The sequence below is a fragment of the Anabrus simplex genome, chromosome 1 (assembly GCF_040414725.1).
Source record: "Anabrus simplex isolate iqAnaSimp1 chromosome 1, ASM4041472v1, whole genome shotgun sequence".
In the NCBI taxonomy this organism is placed as follows: domain Eukaryota; kingdom Metazoa; phylum Arthropoda; class Insecta; order Orthoptera; family Tettigoniidae; genus Anabrus; species Anabrus simplex.
Window position 1 is genome coordinate 519,967,172 of NC_090265.1, and position 26,956 is coordinate 519,994,127.

Here is a 26,956-nt window from a genome sequence, read left to right on the forward strand (position 1 = left end):
CAGTGATGTCAGACTAAGTAATCGTGGAAATCATTTAGTTGTTTTTGTAAAAAACCGTGGTCGATGTGAGGTGTGTTCGAGAAAGAAGGTGCAGTCAAGACCCCATTCAAAGTTTACTACATGTAGTGTTTTTCTTTGCTGCAATGAAAAAAAAAAAGAACAGCTTTGCAGAGTATCATAATGTGTCAGCTGTATAGGATGTATGCAAGATGTTCTACATATGAACAATAATATTAGGAAACTTCACTCTTATTACACATATTTGCTTTACATTTTGCTTTTACATTTTTGTAATAGTTTTAGGTATGAAAAACATGTTCTACTAATATTTTGAGACAATAAATGTGATATAATTCCAAAATGTGAACATTCTTATCTACCCAAGTATGAAGCCTCCTATATGCCTGACGGTACTTAAAAGTACCAGGCCCCAAAAACTACCAAAAATTAAAATTATGATTTGAAAGTATTAGCATTTACTATTTCAACATATTCCATTAGAATAAGGTGAAAAAATCAAGTATACTTATTATTTTTCACTATTCAGGCAACAAAGGGTGAAGATGACCATAAGTTCTTCTTCTGATCAAGCTGCAACTATATTGTCATCAGCATATTGTAGTTCAACTAAAGTTGTTTTGCTTTACGTCGCACCGACACAGATAGATCTTACGGCGACGATGGGATAGGAAAGGGTTAGGAGTGGGAACGAATCGACCATGGCCTTAATAAGGTATAGCCCCAGCATTTGCCTGGTGTGAAAATTGCACACCACGGAAAACCATCTTCAGGGCTGACGACAATGGGGTTCGAACCCACTATCTCCCGGATGCAAGCTCACAGCCACGCGCCCCTAACCGCACGGCCAACTCGCCCGGTAATTCAACTAATGATGTAGAAGATATTCGACTATCGCCCTCAGTCTCCTCAAATTGAGAAGTTTCCCATCCATCATCTACGTTGTCTGTATTTCTAGGGGAAGACCTTATTTGACGAGCTGCATGACAGTGGGAACGTAATTATGTGCCAATTGTTCACTCTTGCTTAGCAGCAGTATAACGGATCATTCTCTAAACACACGACCGCATACAATATTGTGAAATCAAGCTAACCGAGCGTGCTGCTACCTATTTGAACTTTCGGCACACTAAAGGTGTATTTTAAAATCCCACAGCCCGCCAAATGATCTTAAACATTATCCTTCAGTAAATGGAACATTTCATTAAAATAAGACAGAAATGTACAGTCAAATCTCGATATCTCGTACCTCCAATAATCGAATTTTCAATATCTCGAAGTAACTTAAATTTCCCGGACGTTTGTCCTATTCTTCACGTGCATTTATTTCTCTGTTAATCGATATTCGGTTACACAAATTTCTCGATTTCTCGAAGCAAACATTTCTTTCCTTGAAGCAAAAAATATTCTATAACTCAAATTTTGTGCAACATTAACTGTGCAATACGGCATTTGTGCTTTGTGAACAACAGTTAACAAGTAAAGAAAGGTTTACAGTAATCCTGGGAGCTAATATGACGGGAACCGAAAAACTTAAACATCTAGTGATCGGAAAATCGGAGATGCCTCGCTGTTTGTCGGGTGTGAATTAATTACCGGTCACGTACGAAAGCAACCTCTGAAGTCGCGGATGACAAGCTCCATTTACGAATCTCGGCAGCGTAGTATTGACGATAAATTTCAATGTTACCGAGCTCGATAGCTGCATTCGCTTAAGTGTGACCAGTATCCAGTATTCGGGAGATAGTAGGTACAAACCCCACTGTCGGCAGCACTGAAAATGGTTTTGCGTGGTTTCCCATTTTCACACCAGGCAAATGCTGGGGCTGTACCTTAATTAAGACCACGGCCTCTTCCTTCCCACTCTCATCCTTTCCCTGTCCCATCTTCGCCATAAGACCTATCTGTGTCGGTGCGACGTAAAGCAACTAGCCAAAAAAAAAAATCAATGTTAAAGGAGAAAAGTTTAACAGTATCAAACAGAAGAAACTAAGGGATGTTTTCCAAAGGTGTTAGCCGAAGTGTCTTTCTTGTTTCACTACTGTATGTTCTGTATTCTGTCTTCTAAAAAGTTGCTATTATAAGGGTTTTAATTAAAGTGATGACGTAAAATAGAGTTTGCTTGTATATTTTTAAAAACTGTTAAAAATAATATATTCAGCACAAACCCTTAGAAACATGTGATTAAATTATGTGCTATACATGCTCAAAAACGGAAATTCGAGAACTCAAAATAAAATTTAGTTCCCGACATGATTCTAGATATCGAGGTTCCACTGTAATTCAACGAGAAAACACCATTAAAATACAATATGAGCAAAATATTGATGGTTTGTAATTTTTTTATGAAGTTAAACTATGCGTGAATGTACCATGGTAACCAACACTGTTACAAGTTTTGATTCATAACTAACACATGGTCGTGTAAATAATGTGTAGCATGAGCTTGATGCATTACTGCATCTCCTTTATTTGTGGCCGAATATTTGATAAACTCGCCCTCATATCATCTTCCGGATTAACAGCGTTGTATGACGAAATTACACAGCCTTTGTAGAAATAGCTAGCTATTCTTTCTAAAAAAAATTCAGAATGATCCAATGTGTACACCTCAAACCCGCACATTTAAAAGAAGCGCCTTAAGGAACGCTATCTATCGAACAAATCTTGAAACAGCTAATGCATAAAGATGTCACTACGGAATAACTGAGTAATATGTTATTTAGAAGTTTCCTAAACTGACTGGATTTATTTGTTTTGGGTTTTGGTGTACATCAAGAAGTTTGAACTGTTCTCCATAGATGTCTCTACAAAAAACTGAGGTCATGCACTCTGCTGCAAGGCGGAATAATTAGTGATCTAAAGCAGTTTTGTGTTTATAGGTTTTCTCAACTGAATTTGTCTTTCATTTATTTTGATACTGTAAGGTTTGCAAACACTTCCTTCTTATCCCACCAGCTTTGAGTCTGACTAATTACGAATTTTCTGTAATTATTTTTCAGCCAATCACAGGCTTCTTGTAGCTTCTGGTTTACCCAATAAATGAGAGGGTGTGTCCGAATTTAGTCCAGAGCCTTCTCGAACCCCCTCTCGGGTATATAAGCTGCGGCTTTTCCAAGTTACCTTGTCTTATAGATCGTCGAGTTACTGAGAGTGTGTGTTAAGACAGGAGGCGCGGTGCCTCAGAACATCAGCCCAGGTAATGGACACAAATTTTATACATCTGTAGCTATATCCGCAAACTTACCCGAGGGGAAGGTTCTAATTTATAACTATTGTACCCGCTCAAAGCCTGAGTCCCAACCAGCATTTATCTCGGGGAGTGTTACGGTCCGAATCTATCGCAACTCATAAACAATAAAAAAATATTTTGAGATATAAGATCTCAAACTAAATGTAAGGGCGCCATCCAATCAGTACTACAGGGTCGAACGGGACACTCTAATCTTTATCTTTAAGGCTCATCATAAAACTCATAAATTATATATATTCAGATCAAAGGGAAATTATGAAGGCTCCGTCCTAGGAATGGGGACAGATATTTAAACGGTCACCAAGGGTTTACTATTCTACAAGAACAAGAACCTGGAACTGTTTCCTTGCAAATGCTAAAGGAGCATTTTATTTAAGTAAACCAATTAAATTTTATACACAATCAAAATCTGTTGACCCTTGATTTGCCGGTAATTTGGCAAATTATTCCTGAAAAATGATTACATAATATTTATCACTTTTGACCACCCTTCCATTTGGGTGGTGGAACCGTTGATATCTGAAGGTATCAGATTTACCTTCGTTAACACCATGACCATATTTGATCATGTACCAAATACCTGTTGGCTAAGTAGGCGCGATCACATGGACCATGTTATCGCCTCCACTTTGATTGAGATGAGACCAACCCGGGAAACTACAAACTCTCCCCGGGTTCCTAACCAAGATATGCTAATCGTTAGTTGAAGGAATACGACAAAGGGACTCTAACCTAATGGTCCAGATGTAGGGATTTGCCTTCATTGTACACATATTAACTTAACTTATTATTTACAACCAATTGACATCATTACGTTAATTCGCCAGCTGACTTCCCTAGTATCATCCATCATCAGCATCCGAAATAATAAGAAAAATAAAAAAATAAAAAATATTTTATTAATTATTATTATTATTATTATTATTATTATTATTATTATTATTATTTGTGGAGATCATAATTATCGTAACCCGTAATCATCCTCGGAATAATATTTCAACATTTCGCGATTTGTTTTATTTTCATCTGAAATAAATAAAAGTAGCTTCTTTGATTATTCTTCTTCTCCTTCTTTAAATATTCTCATCATCATTATTATTATTATTATTAGTTAAAATCTCAAATTTTTCATTTCAACTCCAAACATCATTATTATGTCCAAAATTTAAAAAAAAGTAAATTCTTCTTCTTCAAAAAAGTAGTTTTTTAAATATTTATTATTATTATTAATTTTAAAAAAATTTAATTTCGCCTGTTGCACGGTAGTCCACTCTTAATATGTTTAACGCATAACCCCTTTTACAATTCCTATTTATTTTGGCACTAATCAATCCAGATATGATTTACTTGGAATATTATTATTATTATTATTATTAATATTATTATTATTATTTCGAGTATCTTATATTTTTATTCCCCCTCTTTATAATTTGGTCACATACGTTCTCTCCCAAACAGAAATCACCAAGATCCGAATTCACATCGGTCGGGACATACTAGTGTTCGAATCCGCAACCTTATTTTCGTACTGCCGTTAATTCATGGAGACCATATGCTCCTAAGACAATTCTCAAATCCCATAACACCTCGCAATTGGGCAAATACCTCCAATCTCTGCAAGTGTTAAATTATTCCTTCCTTTTCCATTTTGAAGTCCATTTATCCATTGGAACTCTTCAAAAACATTTTCACAAATTAACCCTCGGTGTGTGGACTCTATTCTGCCACTCAATACACCGGTATATAAATACAACCTCTATGTGGGCCTTAAGATCCATCTATTTCTTCATCAACATCAGTACAATTCACTTTCATTTCGGGCCGGATTTCTGTCCCACAAAACTCCAAATCTCAACTTTTGGCTCAAATCCCTCTGGATCTCAAACATAGCGTGACCATATTATAAAAGTGCCTATCTCGTTTCTACCAAATATTTATGATTATTATGGAGTCCAAAAACGTTAAAACAAAAATTAGTGTTAAAACCGGATTCACTGCACAAATTATAATTATTCACGGCACATGTGATCTCCACATTTAAATTTCTTTAATTTGCAATCATACTATCCAACTAAGCCCGTGCCTTTATTCTCAAAGATTATTATTAAACACGCCTTTACACGTTACCAAATTTTAATGTACTACGACACTTGTACAGATTATTATTATTTTGTCCACTGGCGAACTTTGCGATATTTACAAACAAATCAATGGACTTCATTCCGTCCCACAACAATCTAAATCACTTGGCAATCCTACCTCTGGATTATCTTAGCAACATGCCTTAATATCTATAAAAGTTCCGATAACGGAAAAACACTTTGGAAGCACTTCTAAATGAATATTAACATTATCTTTACGTGAAACGTGCTACATATCATAGCAAATAACTCAAGCACTTGAATGAACAACTCAACCCTACTATACTCTATTTAATATTCAAAATTATGATGAGTGCTCGATCTAATCTACATATTAATTTGTCCCTTTGTCTATCTATCTTTGAATTTATACGAGCCGAAAAACGGCTCGTTTCACAATCAAGTTACCATGATAAATTAATATGATTTCCTCCCCCTAACGATAGCAATCTACAAGTATATTAAAAGGTACTCAACTCTGCCATTGTAGTCTGCTAAAACCGGACGAGAAGCCATAGCCCCTCCAGTTTTTAGCAATGCATTCCACTGGTATTCATGCCAGCTTGAAGAATTAATCCTTGACCCTTTTCAACTTTACACATTTTGAATAAAAACAAATAAATTAACTGTTGCACTTTGGAATAATTTCCACCCTAAATTCTATTCACAAATTTTACACTCTCGGCCTTGTATCTAGCCCACTTAATGTAGATTTACATTCTTCATTCCTTTCCCGGACACTAGGAACATGGGATACCTCGGGTTTCCCTTTACAACGGCCCGTGCGCGCACTTGAATTTCCCGTCTCACGTTCGTGTAGCTGACCAGGTATCAGTTTAGAATCGACTGTTTACTAGGTGACATAAACACTCGTAACCGTTCTCATGTAACGCACTTCCGAATCTGTTGGTAGAATCTCACACTCCGTAATTTATGCTTTACTGAGTCCTGTCTATTTGAAACACTTCATACTAGTAGACTGCTCAAGACTGTAATATGAGCTACATCACGTCATGAATCACTGTACTATGTAACAATATAATACTTCGAACCCTACTCCACGAGTAAGTACACACTCGCACCCCTGGCGTAGTCACGGCTCGAACGCTTTGTCAAAAGTAGTTACGCACCACTGGCGTGGTGACCGCTCGAACACAATATCAGAAGTACCTTTTAGTCCTAGTATACGACCTCATATTTATACTTGTATCCCCTCTCTTCCGAGTTCAACGGAGGTCATCTTGGAACGCACAGTCCCGATATCTTCATACGACAGTTTGCGGTTTGGCCCGTGGCTTAAATATATGATCCAATGATGTAATTATGTTCTCAAATACTCTATACCAATTCTCAACTATTATCGTTCGCTGGTAATGGATATATTCGCGAATTTAGCTGCCGTATCCCGGCTCGGGATTTCGCGCTCTATTGTGGCGTCCTTTGCCTTCAGCCAATCAACGAATAGCGTCCATGAATTCTCAGAATTTCACCATGCAATCTCCCGTAATTATTAACTTTTTATAAGTTTTATGATATAGTAAGGCTCCTAAATTCCACTTTATTCTGAATTGATAATTCACTTCCTTCTATCAGTTTAATCCACGGATTTAGCCTCGCTAGTGCTTCTTACAATACGAAGTTGTCGCCTTGCTTTGGTCAAGTGAATTTTTCCATTGGTCCACCTTAACCACGTGACCGGGAAGGCTCATATTTTTTTCTTCCAGTGCCAACCCCGTGTTCCACTCCCGCTAGTTACATGGAGATACCTCGCCATCATTTCTCAGAAATTTGCACCCGGCTCCCTGCGCTGTTGCTACTACCAAAACTGCCCGGGGCTATGAAAACTTTGGCAACAAGTTATCCTCTCTCTTTCCTCGTTGTCACAAGTTCTGAGAAATCTAATTCTGTCCCTCATTGTGTTTGTTAATCTCACTGGAGACAACATTCTGTGGTATGGTGAAACCTGCCATCTCGGCCTGGCCTGTTCTTACTGTATGTACAGTAAGATACTATTTATTCTGAAAATGAAATATATATTCCTCAATAATTCATCATAATTACAATTGCATGACGCTTATCATACCCGCACCAGGGTGCACTATGTTACCATCCGTTTCCTCAAAATGTAAACTTCTTCTTGCTAATGTAAAATTTAATAAAATTTGGGAGAGCATGTGAGCTCTTTTTGATATTTGTGTAACTGACGGTGAGTGGTAGCTTTGGAAGGCCTTAAATGTAACGGTTGAAGCAAAGTGCTCTGGATAATTTGTGTCTTGGGAGATTTTTCTCCTTGTCTATCTAAATACTATATTAGTGACGTTGTACACTTGTAAATTGGAGCTGGAAGCTCAAAACTTTTAATTTTCAACCCTTGGTTTTCAATTCTTGTTTGCTTTGAAAAGAAATATAACCTTTATTTAAAAGTTTTCTATTAATCTTTGATATCGTAGATAGACCCATTCAAGCCCACACATTCTTTCACCTCTCTGCGTTCCCGGAATAACCCCGGAACAATTATTATTATTATTATTATTATTATTATTATTATTATTATTATTATTATTATTATTATTATTATTATTATTATTATTATTATTATTATTATTAACTGTGGTTTTTGTTTGAAGAGGAAATATTCCTTCTTGCCTCCGAGCAGAAGAGAAAATAGAAACAAGTCCGACACCTCGAAGAATGAAGGTGTCGACGAAAGAAAGGGAAGGACAACGAATAGCATGATATCGAAAAACTTTCTAGACCTCGCAAACCGAATACCGTCGAGGTCAGAAGAGATCAAGAATCAACTAAGAGAGACCAGACGAAGAGCCTGGAACAAGTAAGCAGAAGGAGTTCAGACTCACCTAATTACCCTGTGGTCGCTTACCCGCTTTCCTAAGTTGAAAGCCCGCGGGGTTTACACCGCATACGATAGGGAGAAGTTACCGTGGATGTATTCTTATGCACACTGTTGAAGGGTGCTACGGTGCAGAATAAATCAAGTCGTCCAGATAATGGTCATTGCATCATCAAAGCGTTCAGATTGCCCCTAACATAAGCAATTATGTTAAGCAGAAAAGTGGGTATATGTAGCAGGAGTGCAAGGAAAGCTATCTGCTGAAGAGGGGAGAGAGAGAGAGAGAGAGAGAGAGAGAGAGAGAGAGAGAGAGAGAGAGAAAGAATTACTCTTGCGATATTACCGCTGTCGCCTCTGTGGTGTAGTGTGGTTACCGTGATTAGCTGCCACCCCCGGAGGTCCGGGTTCGATTCCCGGCTCTGCCACGAAATTTGAAAAGTGGTACGAGGGCTGGAACGGGGTCCACTCAGCCTCGGGAGGTCAACTGAGTAGAGGTGGGTTCGATTCCCACCTCAGCCATCCTGGAAGTGGTTTACGTGGTTTCCCACTTCTCCTCCAGGCAAATGCCGGGATGGTACCTCACTTAAGGCCACGGCCGCTTCCTTCCCTCTTCCTTGCCTGTCCCATCCAATCTCCCCATCCCTCTACAAGGCCCCTGTTCAGCATAGCAGGTGAGGCCGCCTGGGCGAGGTTCTGGTCTTTCTCCCCAGTTGTATCCCCCGACCCGAAGTCTGAAGCTCCAGGACACTGCCCTTGAGGCGGTAGAGGTGGGATCCCTCGCTGAGTCCGAGGGAAAAGCCGAACCTGGAGGGTAAACAGATTAAGATAAGATAAGATAAGAAGATATTACCGCTCTTGTTGAAAGAGAATTCTAATTATGTCCACTAGTAGAGCAAAGGAGCTGCAATATAGGCTTTAATGAAGTGTCTCACTTGATGCCTGGCTACTTAGCTGAATAGTTAGTGCCGATTCCGTTGGTTCAGAGGGTCTCGGGTATGATTCCTGGCCGGGTCGGGTATTGTAATCACGTCTGATTAATTCCTTTGGCTTGGGGGATGGATGTTAGTCTTCCTCCTATCACACTCATCTTCATATTCACACAACACAACACAACACAACACACCACAACACAACACAACACAACACAACACAACACAACACAACACAACACAACACAACACAACACAACACAACACAACACACCACACCACACCACACCACAACACAACACAACACAACACAACACAACACAACACAACACAACACAACACAACACAACACAACACAACACACCACACCACACCACAGCAACACGTAATAATAATAATAATAATAATAATAATAATAATAATAATAATAATAATAATAATAATAATAATAATAATAATAATAATAATAATGATAATAATAATAGTTTTTCCGTCCCATTAACTACCTTCACGTTTTTTGGAGACACCGAGGTGCCAGAATTTGGTCTCGCAGTAGTTCGTTTACGATTTGGGCACCTTCAAATACTACCGGACTGAGCCAAGATAGAACCTACAAAGTTGGGGTCAGAAGGCCAGCACCTCAACCGTCTGAGCCACTCAGCCTGGCGCATGTAATACCTAATGCATCCCTGCACATAGGGTTGGCGTTAGCAAGGGCATTCTGCCGTAAAGCAGGGCCAAGTCCACACGAGCGCCACTAATTACACCGACGTCCCCAACAGGGTGTGGGAAAATTGGTAGAATAAGAAGAAGAATAATAAGAAGAAGTGTCTCCTGTAATGCACTCCCTATGGCTCATATGCGGCAACACACTGTTGGTGTATGGCCAGTGTTGAGTGAGTGGTATTTTGTTCTGGTAACACAGAAACATAGCTGCTTTAGTATTTACATATTTTATGCTAAATGGAGTATTTGAAGACATATTTGTTGGGCCATTATTTTGTATTTTGTTTGGTTTCTTAGACGATTATTTTACTTTCATTGACCTGCCTCAGTCTTTGAAAATATGAATATGACTTGAGGTATGAGCGATGCTAGTAGGCCTACAGTAGAATCCCGCTAACTCGACTCCCAGGAACTCGACATTCCATAAAACTCGACAATTTCACAAGCACTATTTTTTCTTCATTTCTAATCGCTAAATTATTTTTTGCTTGTCAAGATATAAGAGGCATGATTCTTCCTCCTAACGTGACTCCGGTGTCAACCAATGGGGCACAGCATTTTGGAAGTATTGAAGAAGAGATACAGGCATAAACGTTTTCCTTCTCTTGTCTTAACTGAGGAGAAAGGGTTTAACATGATCGAAAAACTAAAGAAAATAGACATGTTGGAAGTAGTGGAGTAGATATCTGAATCTTGGAATGAAATCGAGCACATAAACCTCTATGTTTCTGGAGAAAGTTGCTCGATCATTCAGGAAACGAGTTTCAAGAAAGCAGGTAAGATAGAAAAAAATATGATACAGTCTACTTATTGAAGAAATTTCCAGACTGCGAAGATGTTACCGGTGCTGATGTTGGAGGATGGATGGGACAGGAGGTAAACTGTGAAATTTTAGATAATGAAATAGTTACACTACTGAAAGAGAACGAAGATAAACAGGAAGATGAATCAGAAGACGGAGAGATGAAAGACAACGGAAAGATTAAAAATTTGACTCACAGTGAAGGAGTAGAAGCCGCTGAAACAATGTTCCGTTACATGGACGAGCAAGGTGCATCTGCTTTGGACTTTTGTTTCTCCGTCACCTAGGTGACAAAGCTGCATGAAGATGAAATGAGTGCGAGGGACAGTTAAGCATCATTGCATTCTTTTCCTTATAAAGAACCAATAATTTCTTCAGTTTTGTATGAAAGTTTCCGTTTTTAAATGTTTAACAATTATTTTAGGGCAGGGCCTGTCAGGGTGCATGCACCAGTGCATTGCAGTGTGCACGGTGCCAAATACGACTTCGCTTGTTTGACCAGAGTGCAGACCCCACCGCCGTCTCCTCGATTAGGAGCAATAGCGCTGTCTCTCTCTTTTCCCACGCCTGCCTGGCTCGCTGCCCCTGTCTCCCTCTTCCTCACTTGCTCCGTAGTGCTCCAAATCCGAGCCGAGTTGAGCCGAGTTGAGCCGAGCTTAGCCGAGTAGCCCAAAGACGAAGCGTTGGTCTGAGCCTAGCGGAGTGGGACCGATGCACTGTGCACAGGAACTCTGCGCCTCAGTTTGCACGCGTGACATTTTGGGCGTTTGAGATTCCCTGTTTTAGGGTATGATGTACTTTTCTGTACCTTGTATATGCTAAATCTCTCGTTACAGCAATATGTAGTAAAATGTTGTGAGTTTTGAATAACCCACTCCTTTTTCCGTAAAACCCGACTTTTAGGACACTCGGGACTCTACTGTAATACCATTCATTGTGCAGCCAATCCCTGTTTTGAGTGCTGTAAAAATGCTGCACATAGGATCGCTTGGTGAGTGCAACATTTCATGGGGCTTGGCAGACTGATATGTAGCCTAATAGCAACTTCTGGCTCGGTGAGGAAGGCAACGGGAAATTACCTCGCTCGTCATTTCCTTACTACAAGTCTTCTATGGTATCTAAACCGTCTATGACAGCTGATGGTGGAGCTGTTCATGTTCCAACCAGCCTTCAGGCTGAGTAATCAACATATATTAACCATCGTCATTAATTCCCATGTCTTGTACATACAGAATTTGAATTTTTTTCTACACATTTAATATTCACATTTTAACTTTCACCCCTGTGTATGCAATGATCTGCTGCATATCCAAGGTTCTATCTGGAGAACAGTTCTCACTCCAGGCAGAAAACACCAGCGACTAAGTGATCAGCGACATAATTGGGTATTCTAAGTATGCCCCTCTTGTTTCAACTGAAGTATAATGGGTATTTCTTATGGGAAACCAATTGTTAGCCGATATCGACAGTTTCATTTCTGAAAACGCACATGAGGGGTTTATTGCATACTGTCTCAGTAAATGAAAATGAAATGACCTAGCTAGTTGGCCGTACAGTTAGGAGACAGCAGATGTGAGCTTGCACTCGAGAGATAGCGGGTTCGAACCCCACTGACGGCCGCCCTGAAGATGGTTTTCCGTGGTTTCTAATCTTCATACCTGGCAAATGCTGCGGAAAAGGCCGCCGCTTCCTACCAGCTCCTAGCCCATTCCTATCCCATCGTCGCCATAAGACCTACCTGTGTCGGTGCAACGTGAAGCAACGTATAAAAAAGAGAAAAGTAACAACTTACTAGGACCAATTGCTGGAAATTACATCATTTTAAATATTTTTTTGCACTCATTTAGATACAAATTTACAAAATTAAATACATCATGTAGTAGGACGAGGGTTCCAATCTACGTCAGGAAGTCGTAAAATTTAAGAAACGAGATTTCCACTTACGGAGGTGTACATGGCCCTGAAGTTCACTCAGCCTACACCAAAAATGAGTACCAGGTTAATTCCTGGGGGCAAAGGGGGCCGGGTGTAGAGCTAACCACTCGACCCCATGAAATGTCGAGGTTGCAGATAGTGGAAGCCTTTACCTTCCACCCCTCCAAGGGCCTTCATGGCCTGTACGGAGATGACTTTGCTTTGCTTTTTACATCATGTAGTGTGTAGTTGCAGTCTCCTACGTTGGTGGGCCCTACTTGTATTAAATTACAAGTATGATCTGTGTACCAAGCAACAAAAGTCTGACCTATCTTGACCAATGCTTGTTATCGTCTGACTTCAGCAGTGCTAAGTTTCTAAGGCCAAGAGACACTTTCGTTTTCACATCTTTGTGACCTTTCTCATTTTCTGTTTACATTCTACTTTCATTCTTCGAAGGGTTGGTCCCACGATTAGAATTAAGACGGGATGGCTAGCTCGTTGGACTTCCTTTTCAAATAATATTCGGTTCGAGCCCCACTGTCGGCAGCCCTGAAGATGGTTTTCCGTGGTTTCCCATTTTCACACCAGGCAAATGCCGGGGCTGTACCTTAATTAAGGCCACGGCCGCTTCCTTCCAATCCCTAGGCCTTTCCTATCCCATCGTCGCCGTAAGACATATCTGTGTCGGTGCGACGTAAAACAAATAGCAATAATAATAATAATAATAATAATAATAATATTCACCACTACTTATATTCAAGCCAAATTATTTTGGAAGGTTGAGTTTTTCAGACGCTCATCTCCTTTGTACATGGCTACAGGATCAAATCCTGGCATACTCGGCTGACATTATAATTTCTAAACACATGACAGTTGATACACTAATGTCCCAATCATTCAATTTTAGGATAAAATTAGAAGAATATTATAAGACACGTTAGATATGCAATATTCTCATCGTCAACAAATAAATCCTATGGTTCGGGAATAGAATACATCCATTCCATTCCTTGTCTGCCGTAAGAAGGTACTGGAGTATGAGGCCACTGAGTCACCACGGAGCTCCTAGATGAATCTGGTATTGCTTCCATTAACTTGTGCCACCTACCAGATATCCAACCTCCCTTAGTCAGCTCTTGTTGTCTTCCCACCGTGCCAGTATTAGGTTTGCGAAGCCTAGGGAGCCTCGTGAGCGTTTTCTTTGTGGCCCTTCCCTTTTTTTTTTTGCTGGTACCCTCATTCTTCGGGGGGTGTCAGGAGAGGATGATTGCCGAGTTCTACTTCCCCTTAAAATAATGATACCGAGCTCGATAGCTGCAGTCGCTTAAGTGCTGTCAATATCCAGTAATCGGGAGATAGTGGGTTCGAACCCCACTGTCGGCAGCCCTAAAGATGGTTTTCCGTGGTTTCCCATTTTCGCACCGGGCAAATCCTGGGGCTGTACCTTAATTAAGGCCACGGCCGCTTCCTTCCCATTCCTAGGCCTTTCCTACCCCGTCGTCGCCATAAGACATAACTGTGTCGTTGCGACGTAAAGTAAATAGCAAAATAATAATAATAATAATAATAATAATAATAATAATAATAATAATAATAATAATAATAATAATAATAATAATAATAATAATAATGATAATAATAATAGCCCGGCTAAGTTCCTTAGAACGAAGACGCCGAGGTACTGGAATGTCCCTCAGGAGTTGTTTTACGTGCCAGTAAACCTACCAACACGAGGCTGACGTATTTGAACACCCTCAAATACCACCGGACTAAGCCACGACCGAAACTGCCAAGTTGGGGTCAGAAGGCCAGCGCCTCAACCGCCTGAGCCCCTCAGTCCGGCAGTGGCAGTAGTAGTACTAGTAGAAGTAGTAGTAATAGTAGTAGTAGTAGTAGTGGTAGTAGTAGTAGTAGTAGTAGTAGTAGTAGTAAAACACAATAACTTCCACCACCAACCATCAATCAAAGATCCATATTAGCATCTAGAAATCCTTGCTATTTGCTTTACGTCGCACCGACACACATAGGTCTTACGGTGACGATGGGATAGGAAAGGCCTAGGAATGGGAAGGAAGCGGCCGTAGCCCTAATTAAGGTAGCCCCAGCATTTGCCTGGTGTGAAAATGGGAAACCACGGAAAACCATCTTCAGGGCTGCCGAGGGTGGGGTTCGAACCCACTATCTCCTGGATGCACGATGCAAGCTCACAGCTGCGCGTCCATAACCGCACAGCCAACTCGTCCGGTCCAGGAATCCTAGGTACGTTTATTGTATTCTACTTATATTATCTTCTCTGCCTCATTATTCTGTAAGGAGGGAATGTTACGTCATGAATACGAGTGCGTCTAATATGTAACGTCTTTTCCGTGACCTGAGGCGAGGTAACAGCACGTTCGCCAACATGTGCGGTGCTTTTTATTGTCAACTCCTAGCAGATTATGATACAGACATTTACAATACAATTACTGAACAAACAAGTTCCTCGTATCATAAATAAACCAGTAACTAATTACGTAATCGCCAGCAACGCGAAAAACATCCTGAAATAAATAATTTAGTGTCTGGCGTTTTAGGATTTAGCGTAACAATTTCTCATCCCATTAGTATGAAATTGATTCTCGCCTCTTGGTAAGAATTGTACCCATTAAAGTCCTGTGTCCTAGTTAGAAGACAGTGCCTTTATCCTGTTTTAAAATTAGGACTGGGAAGGAAGCGACCGTGGCTTGAATTAAGGTACAGCCTCAGCATTAGCCTGGTGTACAAACGAGAAACCACGGAAAACTATGTTAACCCTTTGAGTCCCAAAAGTACAGAAAATGAAAAAAAATGCAATTTATGATCCTAAATGTTTTAAATACCATTCAAATAAGACACACAAGCAGCATTTTCAAAATACAACAATTCCAAGTACCCAGTTTTTTCATGGTACTCTGAAGTACCCTCAGTCCACTAGTGACTGGGAACACAATCTATCAGTTGAACCTTTAAGTACCGTCAGTCCTCTAGTCACCCCTTCCATATAAGTACATCAAAACTGCTGAAAGACAAAAATTGTTACTAACAATATTCTGAAAATGAATGGGAATCAATACCAGTGGTATAAAATTTGCAAATCATTATAAAATGAACATAATATAGAAGTAAAATGAAAGCAATCAATCTAACAAAAATGCCAAATGGGAATATTCAAAGTGTTCTACAAGTCTACTTGGTGGTATTCCACAAAGCAGTTCTTCTTCTCGTTGACACATTGTAGTGGCCGCATTGAGAATGTAGACGTGACAGGAACTGCTTCACACTGCACTCCTCATATTGTCCCCAAATCTCCACAAATTTAGGCCAATGAATACCCGCGTTTTCCATTCTGACATCTTTTGGGACAGCGTGCTCCATCTTCTTTCTTTTTGCAGGCAGGGATGGAGGTGACCCAAGTGCTGTCAAGGAATTCCTCTTGTTTTGGGTTTTTTTCATTGACAAAAGTCCTTTTGCCAACATCCTTCAAAACTGGAGTATCGTTGTCTTACCGAACATTTCACAGCAATTACATAGGCATTTTCACACATGATGTCAAGTAACCCCCAGAAGAGCCTCAGCCACCATTTCTTCGACTTCCTGCCAACATCACACAGGGTTCTAAAATGGTCGGCAAGGTCAACTCCTCCATGTACAGATTGTAGACATATAGAACTACTATAAAACTGCACTCTGTCTGGATCCATTTTTCTGATTTTGTTGCACATGAATTTTTCTGACCCATGGTAATTGGATGCAAAGTGTACAGGTTTTTTGTCTTGCCACTTGAAAAAGTCCAAACCGGTATTCGAAAATCTGTAATCATACTCTCCTTTTATCGGACTCTTCTCAGTTTTAGATTTTGTGGACAGCCCTGCCTGTTAGATCTTTCTGTGCCACATGCCGAGGTCCTTTATATTTTCAGGCTTTCCAAAAGTTGAAGAAAGGTAAAATAATTGTCAAAAAGTACAATTTTGTTCTTGCCCCACAGATGTTTTGTCAGAGACAAAACCACCCTCTCACCTGACCTGGCTCTCCGAACTCTTCGAGATAACCGTTCTTCCCCTGATAGATTTGAAATGCGAGAATGAATCCCTTCTGGTCAGCTAAACACCAGAGTTTGTAAGCCCGCTTGATGGGCTTGGCGGGATTGTACCGTTTTAGAGAACTGTATCCTTTGAATTGCACAACAGATTTGTCCACACTTACCTCCCAAGTCCATTCATATACAGATTGAAACTTCTTGTTATTAAGATAGGTCTTACTTTGTGTACGCTATCTGACTTCTCTATTGACACTGCACTGTTATCATTCACATGAAAATATGATATGACCTCTTGAAATCTTGCCCTCGTCATTGTATCCGCAATCAAATCCACAACAAGGTCTCTGGCTGATGAACAAAATTTTTTGTAAGATGGTAATCTGTGGTAACCCATTGTAAAATTAAGACCAGTAAAAGCTGTCCTTATTTATTCTGTCTAGACCACGTGTTTTACTCAGTCTTTTCATCACTATTGCAATCACATCAGATAATGCTCCATTATCTGTTATTCAAGCCAGTAAATTGCTAATGTCATCCACTGACCTTATGTTTACTCATGATATCCTGTTATACTGTTCATGTATAATTAACACAACACAAAACCACAGCCTGCAACAATCACATCTGATCAACATAAACAAACCATGGTTACCAAAGAGAACAAGAAGCATGGAACGCCTATAGTTCTGTCGGTACTTAGAAGTACCTACTACATTTCTAGGAATAGAAGATAGTTCAAGTGACTCTACAGCACGCTGACTGTTTAATTGTATACTTTACAATGTCTCACACAATAATATGAAAAATATTTACATATTTGTGGCTTCCATCAACTAAAGGGAAACGAAATGTCAGTGCTTGGATACGAGATGAAAGTCTGAGTAACTCATGCTAATTTAGTGCTTCTCTCTAGTGTCATTATTACGAATCACACCACCAAAGACACTCGTCTTCCGTAGGTACCAGAGAGTACCCACAGAATACAACACAACTATCCTTGGTTACTATAGTTTTATATAGGACTAAATATGAGCCGCTACTTGAAAGACCGGGCGAGTTGGCCGTGCGCGTAGAGGCGCGCGGCTGTGAGCTTGCATCCGGGAGATAGTAGGTTCGAATCCCACTACCGGCAGCCCTGAAGATGGTTTTCCGTGGTTTCCCATTTTCACACCAGGCAAATGCTGGGGCTGTACCTTAATTAAGGCCACGGCCGCTTCCTTCCAACTCCTAGGCCTTTCCTATCCCATCGTCGCCGTAAGACCTATCTGTGTCGGTGCGACGTAAAGCCCATAGCAAAAAAAAAAAAAAAAAAAAAAAAAAAAGCTACTTGAAAGTACCGGAAGGACACAAAGGGTAAGGGCTGCCGATATTGAGGTTTAAGCCCACCATCTTCCGAATGCAACCTAACAGCGGCACGAGCCGACCTTGGCAGCCACCTCGCTCGGTGTTTTAATAATAATAATAATAATAATAATAATAATAATAATAATAATAATAATGGACAATAGTGATGCCTAGGCCATCTATGACAGCTGATGGCGGAGCTGTTGAGTATCCAACCAGCCTTCGGGCAGAGGACTGAACATACATACATTCATACATACATACATACATACATACAATGAAAGACTTACTACCGGGCGAGTTGGTCGTGCGCGTAGAGGCGCGCGGCTGTGAGCTTGCATCCGGGAGATAGTAGGTTCGAATCCCACTATCGGCACCCTGAAGATGGTTTTCCGTGGTTTCCCATTTTCACACCAGGCAAATGCTGGGGCTGTACCTTAATTAAGGCCACGTCCGCTTCCTTCCAACTCCTAGGCCTTTCCTATCCCATCGTCGCCATAAGACCTATCTGTGTCGGTGCGACGTAAAGTCCCTAGCAAAAAAAAAAAAGACTTACTAAAAAGACATTTAATTATGCCTCATCACTAAAAGTCAAGAATAATTGGACATTCGAAGTTGAAAAATACCTGCAAGTAATCAGCAATAACAGGTGAATTATACACTGATCAGCCAGAACATTATGACCACCTATCTAATAGCCAGTATGTCCACCTTTGGCACGGATAGCAGCGGCTACGCGTCTTGGCATGGAAGCAATGAGGCCTTGGTAGGGCGCTGGAGGGAGTTGGCACCACATTTGCACACACAAGTCACCTAATTCCCGTAAATTCCGGGGAGGGGAAGCGATGAGCTCTGACGCCACGTTCAATCACATCCGAGATGTATTCGATCAGGTTAAGATATGGCGAGTTGGGGGCCCAACATATCAATTGCAACTCGCTACTGTGTTCCTCGAACCACTCCATCACACTCCTGGCCATGTGACATGGCGCATTATCTTGTTGAAAACTGCCACTGCCGTAGGGAATCATGATCGTCATGAAGGGGTGTACGTGGTCTGCAACCAGCGTACGATACTTCTCGGCCGTCATGGCGCCTTGCACGAGCTCCACTGGACCCATGGATGCCCACGTGAATGTTCCCCAGAGCATAACTAAGCCGCCGCCAGCTTGTCTCTGTCCAGCAGCACAGGTGTCAAGGAGCTGATTCCCTGGAAGACGATGGATTTTCACCGTCCCATCGGCCTGATGAAGAAGGTATCGGGATTCGTCAGACCATGCAACGCCATGCCACTGCGCCAACGTCCAGTGACGATGGCCACGTGCCCATTTCAGTCGTAGTTGCCGATGTCGTGGTGTTAACATTGGCATATGCATGGGTTGTCGCCTGCGGAGGTTCATCCTTAGGAGAGTTCGGTGCACTGTGTGTGCAGACACACTTGTACTCTGCCCAGCATTAAAGCCTGATGTTAGTTCCGCCACAGTTCGCCGCCTGTCCTGTTTTATCATTCTGCCCAGCCTACGACGTCGGACATCTGTAATGACGGGTGGCCGCCCAACCCCTCGATATTTGGACGTGGTTTCAAGGTGGTTTCGCCAGTTGTTAAAGACACTCACCACAGCACTCCTCGAACACCCGACACGTCGTGTAGTTTCTGAAATGCTTGCGCCGAGCCTCCGAGCCATCACATTCTGCCCCCTATCTAACTCAAATAGATCGCGCGCCTTCTCCATTCCACACACGGACAGCACGCTCATTGATACTAGATGAACCGTGCGTGTGTCTGACTAGCAGTCATTCCTCATCAGGCGACACCTGCTAGCGCCTGGACGGGTTTATATCGATAATAGGTAGGTGGTCATGATGCTCTGTGTATGTGACAGGCCTAGTCTGTCAGCTATTTTTTTTTTTTTTTTTTGCTTGTTGCTTTACGTCGCACCGACACAGATAGGTCTTATGGCGACGATGGGACTGGAAAGGGCTAGGAGTGGGAAGGAAGCGGCCGTGGCCTTAATTAAGGTACAGCCCCAGCATTTGCCTGGTATGAAAATGGGAAATCACGGAAAACCATTTTCAGGGCTGCCGACAGTGGGGTTCGAACCTACTATCTCCCGAATACTGGATACTGGCCGCACTTAAGCGACTGCAGCTATCGAGCTCGGTAGTCTGTCAGAGGACGAAGAGATTCTGGGAAGTAAAAGCAAATTCATCTGTCAAATAAGTTCAATCGCGCCCCATTTTGGGCACAACTTTGTGTAAATAATAATAATAATAATAATAATAATAATAATAATAATAATAATAATTGCCAACTACCGGGCGAGTTGGCCGTGCGGTTAGGGGCGCGAAGCTGCGAACTTGCGTCCGGGAGATAATGGGTTCGAACCCCACTGTCGGAAGCCCCGAAGATGGTTTTCCGTGGTCTCCGCTTCCTTCCCATTTCTCGGCTTTTCCTATCCCATCGTCGCCAAAAAGACCTATCTGTGTCGGTGCGACGTAGAGCAAAGAGAAAAAGAGAGAGAGAAAAAAAAATGTCCAGCTATTTGGCTGAAAGGTCTGGTTTGTGGCTTTCGGTCTGGAAGACCTTGCGCTCGATTCGCGACCGGGATAGGGTGTTTCGCAGCGTCTGCTAATTTCTGGAGCACAGTGTTCGTCTTCATACGCATCATTATGTACATACTACACATCACATTACCACTTTCATCTTTGGGGTGTGGTTGACGGACATATTTTTCTTAGCCTTTTCTCCAATATATTGGGGCCAGCACTTAGCGTGGATATGCCCTAGTTTTACGGTCGGATGCCCTTTCTGACGCCAACCTAACGTGGAAGGAGGTATTCACAGATGCGTGTCCCTGTGGTAGATGGTGGTGTGGTGTAGTGTAATGTAGTGTAATATAGTGTATGCCGATGAGAGACGTCTATGAAGACGAACACTAACATCCAGTCCCGGAGCCAGAGAAATTAAACATACGTAGCTAATACTCCCCACCCAACCGGAAATCGAACCCAAGGTCCTCTGAAACAAAGGCCAGCACGCTGACCACTCAGCTAAGGTGGCAGACATCGGTTAGCCGACATGCTAATGGAATAAAGACAGTACTTCCTAATCAAGTGTGCAGTGGTCACGTGATTGGTGAACTTCTTCACTATCAGCAAGATAAGTAGGTTAAAGGAAGAAAAAATGCTTACCGGTATTTTATCATGAGAGTATCAGTATTCAAGGTTGACTTCTTCCAAAGTACATTTGATGTATTTTAATTCAATGGTCTCTCTTATCTATCTGTCTACAGGAACAACTAATAATTACTTTTTTAATTCGACTACTGTCTGAATGATATGAAATGGCATACGGTTTTTTTGCTAGTTGCTTTACGTCGCACCGACACAGATAGGTCTTATGGCGACGATGGGACAGGGAAGGGCAATTAAGGTGTGAAAATGGGAAACCACGGAAAACCATTTTCAGGGCTGCCGACAGTGGGATTCGAACCTACTATCTCCGGAATATTGGATACTGGCCGCACTTAAGCGACTGCAGCTATCGAGCTCGGAGCATATGGTTTTTAGTGCCGGGAGTTTCCGAGGACGTGTTCGCCTCACCAGGTGTAGGTCTTTCAATTTGACTCCCGTAGGCGACATGCGCGTCGTGATGAGGATGAAATGATGATGAAGACAACACGTACACCCAGCCCCCGTGCCAGCGATATTAAGCAATGATGGTTAAAACTCCCGACCCTGGCGGGAATCGAACCCGGTACCCTTGTGATCAAAGCCAGCACGATAACCATTTAGCCATGGGGCCGGACTCTATCTGAATGATTGCTGTAAATTCTAATTCTAGATCAAACAGGATATTCGTTGAAACCACAGCAAAATAACTTCATGTAAACTTTGAGGCATTTACATACGTGCAAAATGCTGTGCTAATAATTAATTTTTATATGATGACTAGGTGATGTACCCGGTCGTTGACGGTTTGACTTGTGGCACAATATTTTTTTCACTATTACCATCTATTGAATGTGAGTGACAGCAGTAGAGATCGAGCAGACTTCAATTAACAACAGTTATTGTTGAGCACGTGTCTTAACAGGTAAGCGCATAATTTCGTATAGAATAATTATGTTTACAAATAAAATGCATATGACTTTTTAGTGCAGGAAACAAGTTTTAGGTGAACGTGCTGGGCTTAGTTCACTAGTAGGACTAAACATTGGCCCGTTACTTTGGGTTTTGGCAGATAAATCACTGGAAAATTCAGTAAATACCCACAAATTAAGAGCTACCAGTCTGAAGCAGAAAATTAATGAAAAATCAGAATAGACCAGTGTTTGAAATGAATGACGAGTGCTCAGCCCGGAGGCTGGGTTGGACCTCAACAGCTCTGCCATCAGCCATCACAGGTGGCCCACGTGTCACTGAAGAGGCGTACTAGGGAAATGAGGAGTGAGGTAAAGTTGCTGTTACATCTCAGTCTGCCAAGCCCACTGAAATGTCCGCACCAACCAACCCTATGAGTGACAGTTTCACACCATTCAAAGCAGGGACTGACTGCATACGGAATGGCATGACTAGCATCGCCCACACTTCGGTCACTTTCATGTTGTCAATGCCAAGGATGAGACAGGACGATGAAAGTAACAAATTTGTTCTAGCCCAGGCCAGAAGACAGTCCGCTGTAAACACTACGTCTTGCCAGCAAAGGCACACCTCAGGTATACCCATATGAAATTTCTGCTCAATTGATTCCATAGTTTCGGCGTAATTAAGCGGTAAAAAGCAGACAACATATTATTGAAAGATATCACGCGATATTCTGAAGAATATCTTGAGTTTCTACCCAGTGATGATATTTCAGAAGTCAGACAGACGTAATTTCATTGTTATACGTTATAGAGAGATATTCGTGAATACTTTACGGTAAACATAATTAACTGACAAATATACAGTACATAATAGTAGGTAATTATAAATAATCATCAGTAATATTTGTTTGACATGTTTGTTTACCCCTTAGTCCCATGTTTGATACGAGTCAGGGATGAGGCGAGATGAAATTATATGGCACGATTTTTACGACCGGATGCTCTTCCTGACGCCAACCTCAGTTGAGGAGGTGAAAAGAATGAAATGGCGTATGCCTTTTAGTGCCGGGAGTGTTCGAGGACATGTTCGGCTCGCCAGATGCAGGTCTTTCGATTCAACTCCCGTAGGCGACCTGCGCGTCGTGATGAGGATGAAATGATGATGAAGACAACACTTACACCCAGCCCCCGTGCTAGCGAAATTAACCAATGATGGTTGAAATTCCCGACCTTACGGGGAATCGAACCCGGGATTCCTGTGACCAAAGGCCAGCACGCTACCCATTTAGCCATGGAGCCAGACAGTTGAGGAGGTAATGAAGGTGAAATGAATGAAACTGGGAGAGAAGGTGGAAGGAAGGAAGGAATCGTCTGCGGCCTATGAATAGGAACTTTCCTGGTATTTGCCTGAAAGTGAAAATGGTAAACCACAGAAAAACCATTCTCAGGATAGCCGACGGTGGGGTTCAAACTCATTCATCTTCGAATGAAGAGTTTGACCAAATAGACGTAACGCAGTAACACACGTGGCCACCATTTCTCGGTGTAAGTATGACAAATACAGGTGATTTTTTTTATTTTTACCGGTAATGTTATACGATTTTTCAAAATGGGTTAATTTGTTTAATAAATATGTTACGAGAAATATAACACAATTTCACCATCAGAACGTTGGGGTAGGAGTATATAGTTTCTAATCACTAGATTGCGTGCCAGAAGCTTGGATTAAATTCCAAACCTCTCCTCAGTTCTCACATGGAGTGAGGGCATATGACGCTGTTGATGATGATTCTTACGTCGGATGAGGACGTTAAGCCTTAAGCAGACCCTTGGTGCTATTCGACAGGAGTAGGCTATGTGCCAGTACCGGGTTTAACCCTCTGCCTTCCTACTATCATATATCACGTCATTCATTTCATCTCATTAACTTCTCTGATGAGGTTGACGTCAGGAAGGGCATCCCGTCATAGAAACCTGCCACGACTGATTCATCTCACCCCATACCCTACCCCGTAGAGAAACTGGACATGGGTTGGACAAACAAACAAACGAGCAAACAAACAAACAAACAAACAAACAAACAAATAATTACAGACTCCTAAAATTTAGTGAACATTTAAATATGAAGAAATGTGTTTAAGATTGTCGTAAATGAAAGAAAGTATCCCAGAACTATAACTCTCAAGCACCATATATTTGGAATATCAAAAATGGTTAAAATATTGAATATTAAGTCTAAAATTTTACAAACAGTTGAAAATTGCAAATATATAGGCTCAAACTTCAAAGAACTAACAATAATTTGGGGTATGTTAAAAAAAATTCCACGATCGAAAGCAGACATCCAGTTTACAAAAAAAAGTATTCAGATGTTTACAAAAATCTAAGCCTTCTTTAAACGACAAGCTATCATGACACTAATAATTACAGTTTGTAATTTCTCTTAAATATTTTTCTCTCCGTAAGCACCTCTGACACCCTTGATCACCTGAAGTTGAAGGTTTTCTTTTAAACATAAGAGACACACAATCTAATGAAATAAAGTATTCCTGATAATAATTCCTAGCGTATATCTGTTTGGTATTGACATCAGCATGTGCCAGTGGTCAATATCTGGGCATAATTTATTACTTATACCATCCAGAGACAGCGACTATTCAGATAAGCGATAAATATGATGAAATATGATATTATCATACTAATTAATTTTATTGATGATTTTTAATATCAACTAGCTATTGTTAAAAAATTTATTACTAAATTTTCGTAACAAATATACAGCTTATCTAAATCTATTGAAATGCACAAGTAGAAAAACGCCTGTATACTGAAGATCCTAAACATTGAGAAATTACGGCCTTAAATAAATAAATAAATTAAATAAATAAATAAATAAATAAATGAATATCCTTGTACTCGAGTTCTCCCTGTTATTTATTTTGCGTGTCAGTGTAACTTATTCAAGTTACGTGTTGGAAGGATGCTGTTGTAGCTATACATGATATGACACTTTTAATATAGGCAGTCTTTAATCTACTGTGTGCTGTGGAAGTGAAATGTGACTGAAAATCATACACCATTATCTCCTAGATGCTGTGGCTTTTTCCAGTTTTTCTTTACAAGCACAACACCCTAGTAACACGTTTTGAAACCTTTGAGAATAATTCTCAGCGCTCTAAATAAAATAAATAAATAAATAAGTAAATAAATAAATAAATAAATAAATAAATAAATAAATAAATAAATAAATAAATACATACGTACATACATACATACATACATAAATGAATAACATACATTTTTAGTGAAGAATGTTACGACTTTCAGCGTTTATTCTGTAAGCCTTGGTAATGAACACCATGCGCCGCTACAATTCTCTCTTAGCAACAAATGATGTAAAGGTCTCAAAAGACCCGTGGATCTCTTAACAAAAAGCGCTGTGGCTTCGTCTAGTTCCATACCTCTTATCTTTAAATCAGTGACGACTGCTCACAATCAGACTGAGAGGCCCCAAGTCTGGGTAACAAAGAATAATTTTGAAAATAAATATATTGATTGGTATTTCCTTAAGGCATATATTGGTAAGAGAACGCTACTGTACGTCTTCCGTTCTGTAGAATTGTAAACACCTACCACGAGTCTTCTTTCTCCATTTGGATCGGCCGCGCTGCTGTTTTAAATGATTAAAAACTGGAGCTATTCTTGCTTTTCTTATATTCCTAACTCTAATCCATTATTCTCCTAGATAACCTCTCCTCTTCCATTCTCCCCACATGACCCCACTACTGGAAGTCGGTACATACGCACGGCTTGACCCATCGAGTTCAAACTTAACTCAGCCTCATTGCGAGTGCCTTCCTGACAGTATTCCCATCTGTTTGAACCAGCATTGATACTAACAAATTTTATATCTGTTTGGTTAAGCTTATACATATCCTGAATATACCCAGCTTTCACATGTTACAGTAAAGTCCATCTGAAAACAGAGCGGTAAAAAGATTTTCATTCGAGAACTAGCTCTTCAAATGTGGACAAACTTCACTAGCTTTGCTGTATTTTGATTCAATTTCACGAAAGTGCTTGAGATGATATATCTATTCCAATTTCCCTACCTTGCATTCAGTCCTCATAAGTGAGATATAAACACAGCTTACCTCGTAGACAGACGTTGTTCGTCTAATAGCGTGCAACGCGCCCAGCACTGTTATATAAGTACTTAACTATTGTGGAACAGAGTGGGGACACAAATGGAGACAGGGCCAATTGAACGAATGAAATACTCTTCTCTCCCAATCATGAATGTTGGCAGTATAGAAAGTAATCATAACTATTACATGCAGTTAAATTTTGTTAATAATAACAAGTAGTGTTTAACTTTTCTACAGTACGATATTTCTGATGCTATTGGTAATTTTCAACAAGACGTCATGAATACGTGTGTTTTAATATTATTCTTTATGATATTTGGTTATGTTTGTGTTTTTACGTTATGACAAGTTAAAACCTTCCAAAATAAATTCATTCTTATGGACTTTTAGTGTCTTAGTTTTCAAGAGCATTTCTATAAACTTGCTATTACCTTTCAAGGCTGAAGAAGGCCCAATAAGGCCGAAACATGTATCTTTAATGTATTTTAAACAACATTTAATGTACTGACCAAGGTAGACTACTGAAATTACATAATTATGTATCTTTACAGGTACAGCCCATGCAAGGCAGACCTTCCTTTCGATTTCTTCGATGTCTTTTCAAGTTGTTAATCCTAGGCATTCTGAAACGTATAGGCACTCTGGTTGGATCACAGTCTGATATACCGGGCGAGTTGGCTGT

At 40.7% G+C, this 26,956-nt stretch overlaps 1 protein-coding gene across 2 annotated transcripts in view; it reads right to left on the minus strand.

The window, feature by feature from the left end:
* LOC136857064 (cytochrome P450 9e2) overlaps positions 1-26,323 on the minus strand; it is a 65,005-nt gene extending 38,682 nt beyond the window's left edge. Inside the window, exon 1 of one of the 2 annotated variants that reach the window (XM_068225050.1) lies at positions 26,281-26,323. The gene's annotated coding sequence lies outside the window, so the exon portion shown is untranslated. Of the gene's footprint in view, positions 1-25,423; positions 25,445-26,280 lie in introns of those variants that run through there. The other variant, XM_068225051.1, reaches the window with a different exon arrangement.
* Positions 26,324-26,956: the final 633 nt, after the last annotated feature.